General features: G+C 44.2%; 1 protein-coding gene across 3 annotated transcripts in view; it reads left to right on the forward strand.

Moving 5' to 3' along the window:
• The first annotated feature begins 16529 nt into the window (after window positions 1–16529).
• PRRC2C (proline rich coiled-coil 2C) overlaps window positions 16530–19889 on the forward strand; it is a 55530-nt gene continuing 52170 nt past the window's right edge. For all 3 annotated transcript variants that reach the window (XM_049776379.1, XM_049776380.1, XM_049776381.1), the window contains exon 1: window positions 16530–16685. The gene's annotated coding sequence lies outside the window, so the exon portion shown is untranslated. The remainder of the gene's footprint in view (window positions 16686–19889) is intronic.

The raw sequence follows: 19889 nt of genomic DNA on the forward strand, positions 1-19889 counted from the left end.
TCCAACATGATCAGAATCTGTTACCCCTACACAAACAGTGATTCCCTTAAGAATCAGACTGCTTTTTTAAGGAACAGGCCTGCCATGCCAGGTGGCATCATCTCCATTATGCCAGATTTTAATTTGTAGGAGCACTGGGCCAGTATTATAGTTACTGTATCAGGGCAGGGGATATCCAAGGCACAACTTCCTGCAGTAGCAGGTAGTAGCAAATCAACTTATTGTTGCTCTGTTGGCCTAGACTAGGGAGAGGGAGGTGCTAACAAGAGTGTCCACTGATTCTATGGGGCTTGAACCTGGCTCCTTATCCAGTTACCAGAGACAGGATAATTGGGTTGTGGTCTCAAAAAGGCAGGTCCAGGAGAATCCTGCAGTTTCTAAAAAAATGTGCACATTTGCTAGAATTAAAACATCTGCCCTAAACTTGTGAAGCCTGGGGATGGCCTCTTCTCCAGCTTCTCGAGATTGGATAAGTAGATGAGCAGCAGTCTCTAACCCAATGTTTTTCCTTGACACCTCTTAGACAAGGTCTGGTTGATGCCCTAAAAGGGAGGGGGGGTTTGAGGGAGGCCCTGTATTCTCTGGGGAGATAACCTGATCCATCCGGATTATCCTGAGCTTGCCTTCATAGTGAATAGGCCTAAATAGCATGGATTTGTATCTGATGTTTAATAGAATCAACATTTCAACAAGCCTTTAAGTATCCCCATAATATTTTCCCTCTCTCTTTTAGGGCACAATATTGCCTAGCAGTCTTCATTTGCATTCTCAAAAGTCAATTATCTTATTAAATGCTGCTGTGTTTTCTTAGCTCTAACTTGTCTCTGGATTCTATTTATCAGTTTCCCCCCAGAAATTGCACATATGGCTTGAAAAGTCCCTGAAAATTTTTTGTAAAGCTTCCTTTAAATTCGGCATCAGCTGGGGCCAGAGAAATAGCATAGAGGTAGGGTGTTTGCCTTGCATCCAGAAGGACTGTGACTCGAATCCCATATGGTCCTCCGAGCCTGCCAGGAGCGATTTCTGAGCACAGAGCCAGGAGTAACCCCCAAGTTCTGCCGGATGTGACCCCCACAAGAGAAATTTGGCATCAGAATCTATCTTTTTCCAAGACCACAAGGCTATCTCATGGACATGTGCTAAGAAAGTACAAGGTCGGACAACATGTTTTCTTTTTTTTTAATTATGAGAACAAAGATGCAAAGAACAAGGACAAGGTTAAGTTACAGTGGAAAGACAATCTCCCATAAACAGAATTCTCAGAAGAAATGAGAGTGCACTTTAGACCCCTCAGGATTTTCATACAATTGCTAGGACCTGCCTGATTCCTGCACAATATATGCAGGGTAAAATGGGTAAAGTGATACAACTTAGGTCATTCTGAAAGGAAAATTTCAGGAGTTTGATTATTTTATGATATGTTGATTAGAAAAGGGCAGTATTGGGGCCGGGAAGGTGGCGCTAGAGGTAAGGTGTCTGCCTTGCAAGCGCTAGCGTAGGACGGACCGCAGTTCGATCCCCCGGCGTCCCATATGGTCCCCCAAGCCAGGGGCGATTTCTGAGCGCATAGCCAGGAGTAACCCCTGAGCATCAAACGGGTGTGGCCCCAAAACCAAAAAAAAAAAAAGAAAGAAAAGAAAAGGGCAGTATGCTGACATAAGAAAACATGTTGTCCTACCTTGGGGCTGAACAGAGACTGTGTGAAAAATAAAAGTGTTTTGGCACTACATACAATGACTTGGATTGGACAGACTAGTTTGCCTGGAGCCTAGAGTTGGTCTTACGCCAGGAAACTTCAGGGGTAGGGTCTTCTTGTATTTAGGCCAACGCTTTTCCTTTCCATGTCCCTCATATTTTGGTGGGCCTATGCAAACAATAATTGCCACTCTAACACCATTTTTACTGTGCTCCTTTGACTCTAATCCTTAAAAAAAAAACACTTAAACTTTTTAGGTTAACTTAAACTAATATGCATGTGCATGGAAATGTAAAAAAAAAATACTATGCATTCAATGTTTAAGGAGTTACATAAGTTTTATGGCTTTAGATTGTTTTGTGTACTGCTAAGAAATATTATAATGTACTACAATCTGGGGACTTGAGGGGCAAAGTAATTGTACATGGGTTCTGTTTTATTTTTCTTAATGTTCTTTGGCTGAAAAGTTCAAAATTATGGTATCAGCAAGGGGAATTCTGAAAATTCTTTCTTTTTCTTTCTTCTCTTTATTTCTCTCTTCTTTCTTTCTTGAAAGAACTTTCTTCTTTCATTCTTCTTTCCTTCTTTTTCTTCTTTTTTTTCTTTCTTCTTTCTTCTCTCTCTTTTTCTGTTTGTTTGTTTGTTTGTTTTTGGGTCACACCCGGCAGCACTCAGGAGGTACTCTTGACTCTACACTCAGAAATCACTCCTGGCAGGCTCAGGGGACCATATGGGATGCCAGGATTTGGACCACCATCCTTTTGCCTCCAAGGCAAACGCCCTGCCTACATGCTATCTCTCTGGCCCCTCTTCTTTCTTTTCTTTTTCTCTCTTTTCTTTCTTTCCTTTCTTCTCTTTCTTTCTTCTTTCTTTTTCTCTTTCTTTTTCTTCTTTCTCTTTCTTCTTTTCTTCTTTACTTCTCATTCCGTTCTTTCTTTTTTTTTTTTTTTTTTTTTTTTTTTTTTTTTTTTTTTTGGTTTTTGGGCCACACCCGGTGACGCTCAGGGGTTACTCCTGGCTATGCGCTCAGAAGTCGCTCCTGGCTTGGGGGACCATATGGGACGCCGGGGGATCGAACCGCGGTCCGTCTCCTAGGCTAGCGCAGGTAAGGCAGGCACCTTACCTCGAGCGCCACCGCCCGGCCCCTCATTCCGTTCTTTCTTTCTCTTTCTTTTCTTCTTTCTTTCGTTCTTTCTTCTTTCTTTTCTTTTTTCTTTCTCCTTTCTTTCTTCTTTCTTCCTTTTTTATCTTTCTTCTTTTCTTCCTTTTTTCTTTATTTCCTTCTTATCTTTATTTATTTATTTATTTATTTATTTTTGGTTTTGGGGTCACACCCAGCTTCACTCAGGGGTTACTCCTGGCTCTAGCTCAGAAATTGCTCCTGGCAGGCTCAGGAGACCATATGGGATGCCGCGATTTGAACCACCGTCCTTCTGCATGCAAGGCAAAACGCCCTACCTCCATGCTATCTCTCCGGCCCCTTCTTATATTTTTCTTTCTTCTTTTCTTTTTCTTTCTTCTTTCTTTTTTCTTTCTCTCTTCCTTCCTTTCGTTTTCTTTTTTTTTGTTTTTATTTTTTAACCACATCTGGTGATGCTCAGGGGTTACTCCTGACTATGCGCTCAGAAATCGCTCCTCACTTGGGGGACCATATAGGACCCTGGGGGATTGAAACATGGTCCATCCTAGGCTAGTGCACACCTTGTACCACCACTTCAGACCCTCTTTTTTCTTCTTCCTTTTTTCCTTCCTTTCTTTTTTCTTCTTTCTTCCTTCTTTCTTCTTTCTTTTATTTTCTTACTTACTTACTTTCTTTTTTTTTTTTTTTTTTTTTTTTTTTTTGGTTTTTGGGTCATACCCAGCAACGCTCAGGGGCTACTCCTGGCTCTACACCCAGGAATCACCCCTGGCAGTCTCAGGGAACCATATGGAATGCCAGAATTCAAACCACCCTCCTGCATGCAAGGCAATCACCCTACTGCTGTGCTATCTCTCCAGACCCTTTTCTTACTTACTTTCTCTTCTTTCTTTCATTCCTTCCTACCTTTCTTCCTTTTTTTTTTTTTTTTTTTTGGTTTTTGTTGTTGTTGTTGGTAGTGGTGATGGTGGTGGTGGTGGTGGTGGTGGTGGTGGTGGTGGTGGTGGTGGTGGTGGTGGTTTTGGACAACACTGGCTGCACTCAGAAGTTATTCCTGGCTCTGCACTCAGAAATCAGTCCTGCAGGCTCAGAGGACCATATGGGATGCCAGGAATCAAACTCAGGTCATTCCTGGGTTGGCCACATGCATCTACTGCTGTGCTATCTCTCCAGCTCCAGGCACTTTTACTTTCTTTTTTTTTTTTTTGGTTTTTGGGCCACACCCGGTAACGCTCAGGGGTTACTCCTGGCTATGCGCTCAGAAGTTGCTCCTGGCTTGGGGGACCATATGGGACGCCGGGGGATCGAACCGCGGTCCGTCCAAGGCCAGCGCAGGCAAGGCAGGCACCTTACCTCTTGCGCCACCGCCCGGCCCCGCACTTTTACTTTCTAATGTAGAAGACATTTTACAAAATATTGTCTGTACATTCCAGAGCAAGCAATGCATGGGAATTCACCAGAGTAACATCAAGTCATCTAGCATATATGTTACCACTCCATTAAAAAATATGTTAAAGGGCATGGTAAAAGGCTTAGTACTTTCATTCCAAAACCAGGACAAAATAGACAATATCTTATTATCTGACCAGGGAATTATGGCCTTAACTCATGAAGGTGTCATGGGCATGATCTACCAAGAAATCCTATCACTCACTATTGTTGAGTTCTTTCTTCTCTGGTCTCTGTTCTGGGTGCCAGATGCTCCACACTATGTAACCCTTCCCCTGGGAGTACTGGTCTGAAACAAGGGTCCCTGCAGGAAATAATTTAAACCAAGCCAAGGGTGAAATACATGTCAATCAGCAGCCTTCCACCCTGTGATGTGTGCGTGAAGGAAGGAAGAGACTGCAGTATTTATTGGGAAATTAAAACCACACTCATGGGCAAAGGATAGGCAAAGCACCTATCTAGAAACTATTTCTGACCAAGTGGGTCTTTAACATGTAAAGAGGAATCCTTCTTTGCTTAGGAGGAAAACCCATTATAATCGTACAATCAGGCCTATTCACACACAAACTCCATTTTGAGTTAATAGCACCCTTATAATTAAAGGGAGACTGAAATTGCATGCTTTACTAGGATATGATCCTCATATCATTGCTCTTTTCCATACCTAAGAAAGAAATATACTCCATTTTGCCCCTAAGTGATGTTCTTCAAAGAGTTTAGCTGGTTGTTGTTGTTGTTGTTGTTTTCAGGAAAAATTTACTCCACTTCCCAGTTGGGAAAGCTTGGGATTATTTTTCAAAAGGACTCCTATTGTAATTTCTTCCATCATTCACTTGTCCTCCATTCCCAATGCCCAGGTATTGATGGCTCATCCTCAGGGAAAGGCAGGATCAATGGTCCCTCCATGGCCACAACAGTATTTACCAACTACAATTATGCTTAACAAATGGAACTTGCCACTTTTATTTACTCTCCTATGTATCAGGTCCATATAACATGGTGAGCTACTTAGCCTATATGGTTGATCTATACCCTGGAATTGTCACTACTTTCCTAAATACCCATGACCATCTGGTTCAAGAATAGCTTCAGTAATCACAGGCTCTTTTATAAAAACACTCTTAACCTATTTTCATTACTCATATTAGATCTCATTCTGGTCTCCCTAGGCTGATGATTCAAGGAAATGAAACTGCCAGTGGCTGCTGCAGATGTGTTGCATTGATAAGCAGAACCTTCGTGGGGTCCAGGAACCTTTCACAGGGAGAGAAGCAGGAGCACACGTGGATGAATATGAAATATGAAAATGAAATAAATGAGACCACACAAAATGCATTGTATAGGGACCCTAGTCCCAGGGACGAGAGACAAATTTACTTTTCAGCAGATGACATTTTATAAGCACAGGCTTAGGAATGCAGGGTGTCCTCAAAGAGCAGAAGAGCAGTACAATGGGTAAACAGGCCTTAAATTTACATATTAAAAGACCGTTCTTCAGTTGAGAAAGAACTCTGCTGGAGGGCAGTGAAACCAGAGCTAGAGATGTTTTTGGTTTTTGCAAAAAGCAGATTTTTCAATAAACCAGGAGGAGAGAGACAGAGATATTTATGATGTTTATGTAGTAGATTTTAGGGGGGATGGAAATAATTGTTTACCATCATAGAGCTAGACTCAGAAAAACAAGCTGTTGGCACCAGGTTATACGAACTAGCCAGCAGGTAACTTTTGGCGGGCTTTTGGTACTGACATTTCTTTGTCTGTAGGAGAGCTGAGGCTGGATTTCTATAGTGGCCAAATAGAGAGAAAATGTAATGTTGGGCCCGGAGAGATAGTACAACGGCATTTACCTTGTAAGCAGCCGATCCAAGGACCAAAGGTGGTTGGTTCAAATACCGGTGTCCCATATTGTCCCCCATGCCTGCCAGGAGCTATTTCTGAGCAGACAGCCAGGAGTTACCCCTGAGCACCACCGGGTGTGGCCCAAAAACCAAAAAAAAAAGAAAAAAAAAAAGAAAATGTAATGTTACCGCCATGTTGGAATTACCGCCAATGATCCACTCAAAGGGTCAAATGATTGACTTTGCTAAGCGGGCCTTTTGGCAAATAATTCTTTTGGAGGAAGGCACTGCACTAGGGAAGGAAAAAACCACATCTGGTGCGTGTTTTCCTTAAATGGGAGGTAATAAGTGGCATCCATTTTTACCTCTCCTTTAGAAGAGCATCAGGCCCTACATACAAATGCCTCCCACCTTCATGTACATTATTGCATCCTATTAAGTCAAACCAAGAAAATTGTTCATGCTTGTACTGTCTGTGCTCCTTTACATTGTATCCCCCAGGTGGCTGAAGCTAACCCCCAAAGTCTATAGATAAATGAATATGGCAAATGGATATTACACATGTCAACCTTGTCCAAAGAAATCTTTTCTTCATATAGTCATTGACACTTATTCCAATTTTATATGGGCTGTCCCTATGACTTTTGAAAGAACTAAAGCCATTTATTTTTCCTTTTTGTTACAATGTCTTTTCTGTCATGGTGTTCCTCACACTGTCAAAATTTATATTGGCCAGCCCATACTAGTAAAATTTTTCAATCATTCTGTAAAAAATGGCAAATCAAACATGTCCTTGGTATCCTCTATAATTTCAGGACAAGGTATCAAGGATTACAAGTTGCAATATAAAATATTCAGAGGCTTCCCCCACATGAATATTTGGGTTATGTTTTCTAGAGCGCTATGGTACATCCACAGAAAATTTCTATCTACCAGAAATACCTCAAAACACTCCATGATTTTCAGAAACTTCTGGGAGATAATAATTGGGTCAGACTCTCTCTTGGTATTCCTAACTCAGAATTAAACTATTTGTTTCTCACTCCCTGGGTACTGAACAATCCAAAACAATTAACTCCAGAGGCAAAGAAGAAAGTAGAATTAGAGTTTTTTTATGGACCACCTCCGGAAGTACTATATTGATTTACACCTGGAGAAAAGGTGTGTGTGTGTGTGTGTGTGTGTATATATATATATATTTATGTATTGATGTGGTGTTTCAATTACCTTTTACATGTCTTCATTCAAACTGAGGTTGAAAGCCTCTAGAAGGACTCTGCCATGTTCAGCTTATTTATTTTATTTTTTCTTATTTTATATATATATATATATATGTTTTGGGGACACACCGGCAGCGCTCAGGGGTTACTCCTGGCTCTACACTCAGAAATCGCTACTGGCAAGCTCGGGGGACCATATGGGATGCCAGGATTCAAATCACCGACCTTCTGCATGCAATGCAAATGCCTTACCTCCAAGCTATCTCTCCAGCCCCGAGAAAAGGTATATTTAGTAATTTTTGCAACTCCCCAGTCACCAACAGCTGTGATCGTTCAATTATGAGCTCCATTAGAATGGATTACTTACATAATAAATAGCCTCACAGTATTGTATCATATTTGGAATTAATATCTACTCTAATAATTAGAGACTGCAAGCACATGTCTTACTGTGATATGACCTTCATATCATTGTGCTGCTCATTCCTAAAGAGGAAATAGACTGAATATTACTTATCAGTAAAGTTCTTTAAAGATCTTTGGCTGATTTCTCAGAACTTTTCTCACTCTATCCAGCAGAATAATTTGGGACTTTCTCAGAAGGAGTCCCTTTATAATCTCTTTCATCATTCTAACTTCTCCAATTCCAAATGTTCTGGTATTTTCTATTGACAGCTCATCCTCAGGAAAATGTGGAATCATTGGCCCATCTCTGACCACAACAGTATGCAGCAATTATAACTCTGCACAACAAGTAGAACTTGCCACATTGATTTATCTACTCTCCCACTTGTCAGGTCTGTGCAATATGGCAAGTGATTCAGCCTATATAGTTGGCCTTTTTCCTGGAATTGTCATTACTTCCATAAATGCTCACAACCCTGTGGTTCAAGATTTACTTCAACAACTGTGAGCCATGTTACAAAATCACTCTGAGTCTATTTATCACTCATATAAGATTTCATTCTGGTCTTCCTGGCCCAATGACTTTAGGAAATGAATCAACTGATCACTTAGTAATGTCAATATTTACATCACCTATAAAAGAACATAATGCTTTGCACACAAATTCCTGTCACCTTCTTATACTATATAGCATCCCACTAAGAAGAGCCAGACAGATTGTTCATAGTTGTTCTTTTGTGTTCCTCTGAACTGTAAATCTCATGTGGGACCTAACCCTCAAGGTCTGAATATAAATTATGGCAAATAGATGTGACTGATGTTAATTTATTCCCAAGCAAACTATATATATATGTATATATATGTAGTTATTTATACTTATTTTCATTTTATATGGGCTCTCCCTCTAACTTCAGAAAGAACTAAAGACATTTGTCTCTTTTTATTATAGTTTTTTGCTTATGGGTATTCTCAGTACCATCAAAATGGATAATTGTCCAGCCTATCCTAGTTAAACTTTCCAAAAAGTGCTCCATTTTCACACACACACAAAAAAAAAAGGCAAATAAGCATATCACTGGCATCCCCTATAATCTTCAAAGATAAGCCATTGTTGAACATGCCCATAAAACTCTCCAGAGGGGCTGGAGAGATAGCATAGAGTAGAGCATTTGCCTTGCATGCTGAAGGATGGTGATTCCAATCCCGGCATCCCATATGGTCCCCTGAGCCTGCCAGGAGCGATTTTGAGCGTAGTGCCAGGAGTAACCCCTGAGCACTGCTGGGTGTGACCCAAAAACAAAACAAAACAAAAACAGAAAAGGGGGTGTTCCTCCATTTTATTTCCCATCTTTAACATTATTTAAAAAATTTGTAATTGGCCATAATAATGAGAACTTCATACAGATGCTGAAAGACAACTTTAGGAAGATGTACATGATCAGAAAACAATTCATCTATCTGGGTGGAAAATGATTAAGACTAGATAGCAGAAAACCTAGTCATTTGAGGGGGAAAGATTATGTTTATATTTCTATAGAGGACAATCCCAAAAAGAAACTCTGGGTTCCATTATGCCTTATCAGAAGTTGACAGCTACAAGACTCAGAAAGGCTTTTAGGTTTTTTTGTTTGTTTTTCTGTTTTGGGGACACACCTGGCGGCCTCAGGGGTTACTCCTGGCTCTCTGTTCAGAAATCGCTCCTGGCAGGCACGGGGGACCATATGAGATGCTGGGATTCGAACCAACGTTGATCCTGGGTAGGCGACTTGCGAGTCAAATGCCCTACCGCTGTGCTATCTCTCTGGTCGAAAAACCAATAGGTTTTTCTTTTTTATTGTTGTTTTCTGGGGGAGTGGGGGGCAGTCACACCCAATGGTTCTCAGGAGTTACTCCTGGCTTTGCACTCAGAAATCGCTTCTGGCAGGCTCAGGGGACCATAATGGATGCTGGGAATCGAACAAGGGTTCGTCCTGGGTTGGCTGCTGTGCTACCTCTCCAGCCCAGAAAGGATTTTAGTTTACATCACTTTAAGAAACCATATAGGGGGCTGGAGAGATAGCACAGCCGTAGGGCATTTCAGCCAATTCAGGACAGACAGTGGTTCGAATACCAGCATCCCATATGGTCCCCTATGCCTGCCAGGAGCGGTTTCTGAGTGCAGAGTCAGGAGTAACCCTTAAGCGCCACCAGATGTGACCCAAAAACAAACAAACAAACAAAAACCAAACAAACCATATAGGGGCTGGAGCAGTGGCACAAGTGGTAGGGTGTTTGCCTTGCATGAGCTAACCTAGGACAGACTGCGGTTCTATCCCCCTGCGTTTCATATGGTCCCCGAACCCAGGAGCGATTTCTGAGCTCATAGCCAGGAGTAACCCCTGCGTATCACCAGGTGTGGCCCAAGAAAGAAAAAAAATCATATGAAGGATCCTCTTTTTTTTTTTTTTAACAGTTTAGCTTTTTTTTTTTTTTTTTTAACAGTTTAGCTGTACTTCTGTACAGGAATCAGAATGTAGTTATTTATCTTTTGGACTCAATAAAAATCTAAGGTTATAATTTTTTCTATCCTCTTTTATGTAGATATCAAAAAGTGAAACTCTGACAACCTTACAAAGCCCCATGTCAGCAAAACTTAGTCAATCTCGTCACCCCAGTTTCTAGAAGACTGGAGTTTTTGTTTGTTTGTTTGTTTTGTTTTTTGAGTCACACCTGGCAGCACTCAGGGGTTACTCAGCTCTACGCTCAGAAATTAGGCTCAGGGGACCATATGGGATGCCGGGATTCGAACCACCGACCTTCTGCATGTGAGGCAAATACACTACCTCCATGCTTTCTCTCTGGCCCCTGGAGTTTTCATTATTAAAGGAAGATAATTATAAGTTTGGCTTTATTTGTATAGGTTTTAACAACCTCCTGCACTTAGGTCAACTTTAAAATAACAGTTTTTGTTCTAAGTGGTTCCTTGGTGTTTTAATTTTTTTCTTTTAAGCTATTTTCTGATCCTATATTGTCATGACCTCAGGGCACTCTATGTTTTGGTTGCTTCTATAGATATTAAATAGCTTTTCTTTTGTTCTACATCTCTTAAAACAAGTTCCAATTTTACTGTTCCTACACAAAATTTTTTTCTTTTCTAGTCCCTTGAAAATGGAGTGCCAACCCCCCATTAGGAGTAAAAGAGAGTCTGGAGCAATATCACAGTATCAGAGTGTTTGCCTTGCATGCAGCTGACCTGGGACAGACCTGGGTTCGATCCCCACCATCCCATATGGTCCCTTGAGCCTACCAGGAGCAATTTCTGAGTGCAGAGCCAGGAGTAACCCCTGAGCACTGCCAAAGTGTAGCCCAAAAAAACAAAAAGAAAGTGGGGGGAGAGTAAAAGAACTGCTGCTTGCAACCAGTCCACCACCTATTTGAATTGGCTTCTTCAACTGTTGTCTTGGCTTGAGGACCTGGCTTTTGAACTGCAGAGGACCAATGACTTCCTGACTTCCCTGTGCCATAATATGCTGAAATCTTTCAAATCTGACCTACTTGAAACTTGATTGGCAGTAAAAAATAATACTTAGATACTGTTGTTTATTCCTCGCCCTCCTCCCAGTTTGTTTTTTAACTACAGCAAAGGGAGGATATATAAGGAAACAGAGACTCTTATGATCCCTGGTCAGAGTGTTATTGTCCCTTTAATGGTGGAGACTTCAGTTACCAGAAACCTTCCTCTTGTATCTGCTGCAGGATGGTAGTTGCGGGGAGTATATAAACCTGGGCTGAACATTGGAGGAGGGGCTAGAAGACTCTATAGCCACTGCTCCTACCGATTGCTCCTGCTGGATTGGGAACTGCCGAATTGCTGGAGAAGCTGTTTAATGTACTCCTAGCTCCTATCACCTTTTGCTGAACCTCTCCTACTGCTCTGGGCCTAACACCTATGAATCAGGGATAGTGGACTACAACCTTGCCATAATCCCCTGTGCTTTAATGTATACCCTAATGGACCTATTCCATTCTCTCCCCTACAGCACCCTGCTTAAACCAATTTACAGTCTAAAGCCACACCCACCCAAGGGTCTTTTGACATATCTAATACTTTGTGGTAATATTCTTTATTCCTTTTTTGCACAGATTCAGTTTTTGCATAGGTCCTTTTTTGCATAAATATACACATTGGAATATTTTAAAGAAAGGAGTTTCCATACTTAGACCTAGGAATTCCAAAATTCAAACATTACAGGTGGGTCCTGAATGCTGAACGTGTGTCCTGTTGGCTTGACATGAGCTTTAGTTGCACTGAGATGGGCCTATCACCACAAAATCTGGGTCCCATTGAGGGTGTAGATAGAATTGGGGCAGACTTTGTGCCCCAGTCGGCAATGAAATGGGACATGAGAGAGCTCAAGAATTCACATGTGATGTCTTCAAGTGACAGCCTCTAACTGGAAAAAAATGGGGGGAAGAGAACCTTTACTTTCTCCAAGATCTAGAAGGACCCTATAGGATTAGGTATACTAAAGACTGGCCTGAAACCTGCAGCTGAAATAAATAACCATATGCTTCCTGGAAAAGGCCAACCTACTCTAATCTAAATATAGGTTAAGAGTTTTAATCCCAGCTTTCACTGTGCCTATGCAAAATAACAGCTACTTTTATCCCTTTGCAAAAAGCTTTGATATGGGTGTAATGGTTCTGCTCACATGTTTCCATTGGCAGCTCTGGTACTACTGATTTTGGGATTTTGCCTCTTGCAGAGAACAGTAGTACATACAGAGAGCAAGACCTGTTCTCAAATTTTTGTTTAACAAACAAATAGTGGGGATATGTAGCTAAACATATTCCCTTGAGAATACATCCTGTTTTTCCCTTAAATGAAGTACACATTCTGATTTTCCTTTAAACAGAGCACCTATCCTGCTTTTCTCCTTTTCCTATTTTCTTTCCTCCTAACCTGATTCGCTTAGACACATTTTTTTGTTTTGTTTTGTTTGTTTTTGTTTTTGGGCCACACCCGGCGTTGCTCAGGGGTTACTCCTGGCTGTCTGCTCAGAAATAGCTCCTGGCAGGCACGGGGGACCATATGGGACACCAGGATTCGAACCAACCACCTTTGGTCCTGGATCGACTGCTTGCAAGGCAATCGCCGTTGTGCTATCTCTCCGGGCCCACTTAGACACATTTTAAATATTCCATCCCCACCTAAAACAAAGAGTTGTTGGAGATATTTTCCCTGATGTGGGTCATGAATGGTTTTCGATTCTGTAAGCCCTCTGCTTGCCTGGGATCCAATTTCACCAACCTCACTTATATACTATAGCTCCACTTTGGTCCACCTCTTCATTGCCCTCTTCTCCCCAATGATTAGCCCTTTCAGCTCAAAGGTACCTTTACTAGGAACAAAAAAGGGTTTGTTAGACCAATTATTAATATACTACTGGACTATTTTCCCAAAAAAATGAATATTTATCCTGAAGCCAGTACAGCAGGTAACAAATTTGCCTTACATGTGGCCAACATGTCCCCAGCATCTCATATAATCCCCTTATCATTGACAGAAGTGATTCTTAGGTTCAAAACTATGAGTAACTTCTGGTCATTGTTGGTTGGGGCCCAACAAACACATACACAAAAATTAATCTGGGTGCTGTCATAACAAATTCTGCAGTGTTGGTCTCCATAAACTTATCCCTTATTTATGGATTTATTTTTTTTTTATTTTTTTAGTTTTGGGGCCAAACCTAGTGATGCTCATTAATTTCTCCTGGTTCTGCACTCATTGATTAACTTATTCAATGCTCAGGAGATCATATGGGATACCAAGGATCAAAAATATCAGGGATCAAATGGCCTTATCTGCTGTAAACTCTTCAGGTCTCTAGATGGTCCCATTCTAATGTCTGCTATAGCTTTTCCTTTTCTGAAATGTCTGCTCTTCTTTGAGTAGGGCTTGGATTTCTGTATCTAGGTGGTGTCTCAGTTCCTCCTATCCAAAGAGCTCAGGGTTTGCATATTAAAGTATTGTGGTCTCCATGTTTGAGGCTTCTTAAAGATTAGCCAATCTCTTTTACCTCTTCTTCTTTTCTTATTTCTTCATCCTTCTTTTCTTTTTTCTTCTTCTTCCTCTTCTTCCCCTTCTTCCTCTTTTTCCTTCTCTTCCTCCTCTCCTCTCCACTTCTTCTCCTTCTCCTTCTCCTCTTCCTCCTCATCCTCTTTTTGTGCTTTGACTACACCTGGTGATATCCAGAAACTACTCCTGGATGAGCACTCAGGAATCACTGCCAGGGACCATATGAGATGCTGGGGATTGAACCCAGGTCAACGACAGGCAAGGCAAGCACTTTACCTGCTGTATTATCTCTCCAGCTCTTAGACAATCTCTTCTCAAGTTTTATTGTTTCCCCCAAAGTACATTTAGCAGAGACCTCTCTGCCAATCTAGCTATCTATTCGCCTACAGCACTTCTTTAACATTTTGTTTAAACACAGACATATATGATCATTTACAACTTGGCTACATTTTTTTTTTTTTTTGGATTTTTAAACCACACCCAGTGGCTCTCAGGGGTTACTCCTAGCTCTGGGCTCAAACCGCTCCTGGCAGGCTTAGGGGACCATATAGGATGCCAGGGATCGGGAATCAAACCGAGGTCTGTCTAGGGTTGGCCCCATGCAAGGCAAATGCCTTAACCGCTGTGCAATCTCTCCGGCCCCCTGGAGTTTGTTTGTTTGTTTGTTTGTTTTATGAGAAACAGTTTGCCTCATTTCCTACCACCCCTAAATGATTTGATGGCATTACCCTAAAAAATGAAGAGTTTCAAAACAGTTTTCAATAACAAGCTTTCATCCTCTCCACTAAGAAGACATTGTTATGACACATTTATCCTTGCCTAAGGGACTGTTAGGGGAGGTGCAATCAACCCAAGACTAAGCTGTACTTTAAAGACTAGTCCTTGGCTTTGGAAATTCTTTGGATAGCTAGAGATTTGGGTACCAGATTTCCCTGCCAATATTGGAAATGGAGAGTACCAGTGGGTTCCCTGAGCCCCTGATTTTTAGGTCATAATAGAAAAAGAAGAAAGGAGCCAGGTCACCTTGGAAACACCACAGGGAAGATTGACTATAAGTTGATTTTTATTGCAAGAATATTGCTAAGAGGCTTGGGTAGTCATGGAAACGGAGAAAGACGCACCCAGGCCACTTCATATCCGGTGCCCAGCCAAGGGCACGCAAGGAGACAGGTTCTGGGCTTACAGTGCAGCAAGATGTCGCTATTGTATCAGAGATCAATGAAAAGTTGTAAATACAGGAAACAGAATAAAATCAACCCCTCGGAGAAATGGACCAAGCAGAATCGGCCTAGACGCAGAATCTTTGCTTGATCTAAATTTTGGTGCAACGAGGCACCTGCTGAAACTCTCTTGGGTTCCTTGAGTAGGTTTGGCTTTATAGGAAATGCACCTGCCTTGCAGTCTTCTTGATTCTTTGGCATTCTTTGGAAATGAGCAAACTGGTTTCTTGCTTGGATATGTCATTCTCTTTCTTGTCCGTGGTCACTGTAAACACCTCTACTTGCCGGCTTTTATCTGCATTGTTAAATAAAAAAGATTTAGAATCTAAACCATAGAAAAGCAGGGAGGGTTTGCCTTGTACATGGACAGCTCAGGTTTGAACCCTGCATTGGTGCAGGGTCCCCTGTGCAATTCTGCGTGCAGAGTCAAGAGTAACCTCTGAGTATGGCTGAGTGTGGCCCAAAAGCAAATCCAAAAAATAAGATATAACAAATTATTCTGAGTTTAAGGCATTTTAGACCAGATCCTAGTGAATCATGGAAGAGTCAACTAAAGAATTACTTCCTTTCCCCTGATGCGGAGCCTATATAAACCTGTTGTTTTTACTTTATTTTGTTTAATTTATTCTAGTATTGCTAGGACAATTTGATGGCCGATTGGTGGCGAGGACAGTTCTTACCAGGAGAGGAGTCAGGAAATTCTTTTTTCTTTTTCTTTTCTGGGCCACACCCAGAGATGCTCAGGGATCACTCCTGACTCTGCACTCAGAAATCACTTCTGGCAGTGATCAGAGAAAACGGGGTGCCAGGAATCGAACCCCGGTCGGCCGCATGCCAGGCAAACGCCTTCCCCGCTGTGCTATCAAATTGCTTTTCTTTGTGTGTTTTGGTTTTGTTTTGGGGTCACACCCGGCGATCAGGGGTTACTCCTAGCTCTACGGTCAAAAATCGCTCCTGGCAGGCTCAACGGGGGGACCATACAGGATGCCGGGATTCGAACTACCGTCTTTCTGCATGCAAGGCAAACGTCCTACCTCCATGCCATCTCTCCGGCCCCTCAACATTGCTTTTATGCAGACTGATTTCTGAAAATCAGAAAAGGAAAAGTTCAAAATAACGCTCCAAATTCCGAGCTTCAAGTCTGGAGAGATCGTTTCCTCTAGCGACCAACTGTCGAACTGCTTTGCAAGCCGACAGACCCTATTTCCAGAGGCGCGAGCAACGCCTCCGAGAGTGCCCACATCTGTCCCCGACGCCCATCAACCAATCAATCAAACAGCCAGCGGGGCTGCTCCGGAGCGGGGAAACGCTAGACGCAACTGCCTCCCTCCGTCCAGCAGGGGTCGCCACAGCCCGCGTCACGTGAGAGGGCTCGGGCGGGGCGGCGACGCTCTGGGCCGTGCGGAGGCTGCGTGATGACGTAGCACGTCGCGGCTGGCTGGCCGCCATCTTGCCTCTTTTTCCTCGCCTCGCTCGCTCCCTTACGGCTGCCGCCTGGAGTGCTTTGGCCGTTTGGGGGATCCTCTTCGTTTCGGGCTCCCCGGTCAGGCGGCCCGGCCCGCCGGACTTCCCCTGGCGCCTCGAGGCTCCCGCCCCGGCAGCGGAGCCCCCCACCCCGAAGTGCGCACACGCGCGCCGCCCGAGAGAACGCGCTCCGGCCGGTAGGAAGGCGCAAGGGCGGCGGGGGTGCGCTCGGACCCGGCAGGGCGGGCGGCCCGGGGGATCTGATGTCGGGGTACATCAGGGCTGGCACCTCTGTCTGGCGATCGGGGCTGCCCCGCGTGCTTCCTCCGTGCGTTTCCCAGCCCCGCAGATCGGGCTTTTGGGCAGGGGAGTTTTGGGGGTGCTTGTCCGGGGGGGGCGTTGGGAACAGAGGGGAAAGGCTTCTTGATCAGGGGGTGCTAGCAGGCTACGGGGGATTCCTTGCTGGGGGTCATGTGCGCCCGAAGAAGCCCCGATTTCTTGGCCTGGCCTGCGCTCTGAGGCCTGTTGTCCTCCCGCGACTGTGGATGGGATTGTTGGGGTGCAGGATTTGGATGGGGGGGGCTGAGTAGATCACCCACCCACCCACACATCATTGTGCCCCCCTCTCTGGGCGTGCTGGCCCCATGGCTGAGGCCGGGCTCGGGCCTTTTCCGCTCTGTAGGCCCCACTTCCTCCACCCCGGACCTGGACCACTTTTCATTTCCAATCCGCGCGACCCAGTGTTGGGCCCGATTTTGCATTTTGCTTTTCTTGTTTTTGCAAGAATGCAGCTCCTTCTTGGAGAAGGCATTTGCAATCAGTCAATCTACCCCGGGGGTGATGGTCCAGGTTTCCCCCCCCCCCACTTGCAAATAGAAGAGGGAGATTAGATTGTAAAGGGGGTGATGGAGGCCCTACTGAGGGGTTCAGCTCCTTCTTGGAGTAGGCATTTGTAATCAGTCCATTCCGGGGTGACGGTCCAGGTCTCCCCCACTTGCAAGTAGAAGAGGAAGCTTAGATTGTAAAGAGGGTGATGGAGGCCCTACTGGGTCTTTTTTTTTCTTCCTAGTGGGGGTGCATTATTGGCTTTGCATCGATGGGACTGGTTGTTTCCTTGGCTTAAATTTAAATTCGTAGGGTTTTTTTGGGGTTCAGGGGCCGAGGTGCCTGGCGTTGCCCTCGGCCTTCATAGCGCCCCGGATTTCCGCATCGCCCCCCCTTTTTTTGGCTCAGGCCACCGGCCCCCCAACCCCGCCGGGGTGGCCTGGAATCTTGAGGCTGCCGTGCCTATTCCGACACAGGGCGTTTGGAATACACCCGAAGAATCGGATTCACCCCCCCCCCTTTTTTTTTCTTTATTTGGGGGTGGAGGAGGTCCCCAGGGATGGGTGCTAATTCTGCAGATGCGGGCAGCAGGGTGCGGGAGGCGTTACTGGGTCTGGAGCCATTTTTTAGGTGTGGGCTAGGAACCGGGGCCCGTTGGCACCCTGGCGCAGAGGGCGGGTGGTGGGTGTATGCCTGGACTAGGGGTTTGGAACCCCGGGGAAGGCAATGTGCCTCTCTTTTCCGTTGTGCGGGTGAGGAGGGGGATCTTTGGAGAGAATGGAGTCATTGTCCCAAGGTCACGGAGCTCTGGTCCTGGGGCCCCGAGACCCTCAGATTACCACCACCACCACCCCCCCGAGTTCTCACGGCCCTGTCTCTGAACGCAGCAGTTTCCCATTTGGAAACATTATTGCACGTGAGGGTTAAAGTGTTGCAAGGTGCGGAAGACGGATGCTAACTCCTTTGGGGCGCTGCGGTGGGGGGACAGTGGAGGGAAGGAGCTGCCGCATCGCAAATAAAATGGACGAAGTTCTTGCTACCTGGTCTGTGCTGCTCCTTTTCTTTTATTCTTTCCCCTCATCTTCAAAATGGGGTGGTGACTGTAGCGCCTGAAAGCTAAGTTGCCACCCGTTGTAATGGAGGGAGAAACGCAGAGGTAGTGGGAGAAGAGAGGAGCCCAGAGTAATCTATTTGGGAAGCAGAGGACCTCACTTTGTGTTCTTAGGGATAATTCCATGTTGGGCTCTACAGTAGTGGGGCCCTATGGTATGCTTGGGTGCAGGGGACATGTTCTGGCCTGTTTTAGCGGCCTGCTTAGTGGCAGGAGTTTGAAGTTGCTCCTGGCTTGGGGGATCATATGGGACGCCAGGGGGATCGAACCGCTGTCCATCCTAGGCTAGCGCTTGCAAGGCCGTCACCTTACCTCTAGCGCCACCACACCAGCCCCACAACTTAATTTATTTTAATGATGGTTTTTCATAATATGATTTGTATTTGGTCTATATTTTCACTACCTTTAATATTTAGGTTCAAATTTTGTAGCTCTTAATTAAGTTAGAGAAATAGAACAGAGCAAAATTTTAATTTATTTTTAGCTGTCCTGGTGATTTAGTCTCTGGTGTCAACTAGGTATTCACTGCACCAACCCAGGGATTTGTTTTGTTTTTTTGGCCACACCCAGTGACGTTCACAGGCTACTCCTGGCTATGCACTCAGAAATCGACCCTGGCTTGGGGGACCATATGATCGCTGGGGAATCTAACCATGGTCCTTCCTAGGTTAGTGCTTGCAAGGCAGACGCCTCACCACTAGTGCTACTGCTCCACACTCCCTCCTCCCCCCCAAGGGTATTTTTAGTGTTTTTGTTTGTTTGTTTGTTTGTGATTGCACCCTGTGATGCTCAAAGGTTACTCCTACCTCTGCTCAGGCATCACTCCTGGCAGTGCTAGGGAACCATAGGGTGTCTTGGGGATTGAACTCACATCGGCTGAATGCAAAGCAAATGCCCTCTCCATTGTACTATCCTCTTGCCTGTCATGTGGGTTTTTTTTTCATATGTGTTTTAAATGATTATAGTTGGAGTCTGTAACCAGTGGGTGTGAGCAGTGTAACGTAGCGCAACATAGCTTCCTTAAACTGTGCTACAATGAGGACAGAGACTATAGGAAGATTCAGTAGCTCCAACCACAGAACTGGTGGCCCGTTACTTGAGAAGGCTGAGACAGGCTTTCTTCCACTGAGGGAGTGGCTAGTGGGTTGGAGGTGGAAACCCAACAACAACCTGAGTGCTTATTGCCTCATTTCCCCACCAGAATGACAAAAATAGTTGTATAGTTGGATTATGAAAACGTGGAAAGATAAAAAGTAGAAAACAGCATATCTGAGAAGCGAGTATAATAGTAGAAGAACACCCTGTACATGTCTGGGAGTTGCTGTAGTGACACTTCTACCTTGCAAGCAAACTCAGAGCTCAGCAACACTGAAGAGGCCATTGAGCATCTGGAAGAGTGAGCGAGTTTTAGTCAGCGGGTGTGCTAGATGCCAAGAGATAACTCTCCTGTGCTTAAAAAAACTTT

The sequence above is a fragment of the Suncus etruscus genome, chromosome 7 (genome assembly GCF_024139225.1).
Source record: "Suncus etruscus isolate mSunEtr1 chromosome 7, mSunEtr1.pri.cur, whole genome shotgun sequence".
NCBI classification, from domain to species: Eukaryota; Metazoa; Chordata; class Mammalia; order Eulipotyphla; family Soricidae; genus Suncus; species Suncus etruscus.